Source organism: Myotis brandtii, unplaced genomic scaffold, assembly GCF_000412655.1.
Source record: "Myotis brandtii unplaced genomic scaffold, ASM41265v1 scaffold691, whole genome shotgun sequence".
Taxonomy (NCBI): domain Eukaryota; kingdom Metazoa; phylum Chordata; class Mammalia; order Chiroptera; family Vespertilionidae; genus Myotis; species Myotis brandtii.
Genome location: NW_005370704.1, coordinates 996,232 through 996,673, shown reverse-complemented (window position 1 = coordinate 996,673; position 442 = coordinate 996,232). Strand labels below are relative to the sequence as shown.

The 442-nt window shown below is 69.5% G+C and overlaps 1 protein-coding gene across 1 annotated transcript in view; it reads left to right on the top strand.

Annotated features, from left to right (window-relative positions):
• The window catches only part of PNPLA7 (patatin-like phospholipase domain containing 7), a 48,924-nt gene that overhangs the window by 20,252 nt on the left and 28,230 nt on the right, over positions 1-442 (top strand). The window lies entirely within an intron of this gene.

Below are 442 nucleotides of genomic sequence, written 5' to 3'. Positions count from 1 at the left end.
TGGGGCCTGGGGAGCGAGGGGGCGGCCCTGCGTCTCCCTCCCCTGGGTCGTTCCTGGCCTCAGAGTCACCGTGAGGCGTTGGGGACTGCACATGGGCTGGACAGTCCTGCGCTTGGCGTGAGGGGTGTGGCCGTGGGTCTGAGCACCCCGTCTGGGCCAGGAGGTGCAGAGGTCGAGTTTCCGGGACACTTCCTGTTGCCCGGACTCGGTGCTGTCCTGCGGGCCCGGCCGTGCCGTGGTTTTCTGGCTCCGATGCCGAGCCCGATGCCAGCTCTGGGGGGTCAGGCAGGAGCCTGTGCAGAGCTCGAAAGGACGGACAGGCGCCATCCTGCTCCTCCGCCGGGGGAGCGGCCTGCGGACAGGGAGGGGGCGGGCCGAGCTGGCTTGTCTGCTGGTCTCCTTTTCCTCTTCACCTTCTCAGGGGGGCAGCATCCTCCACCCC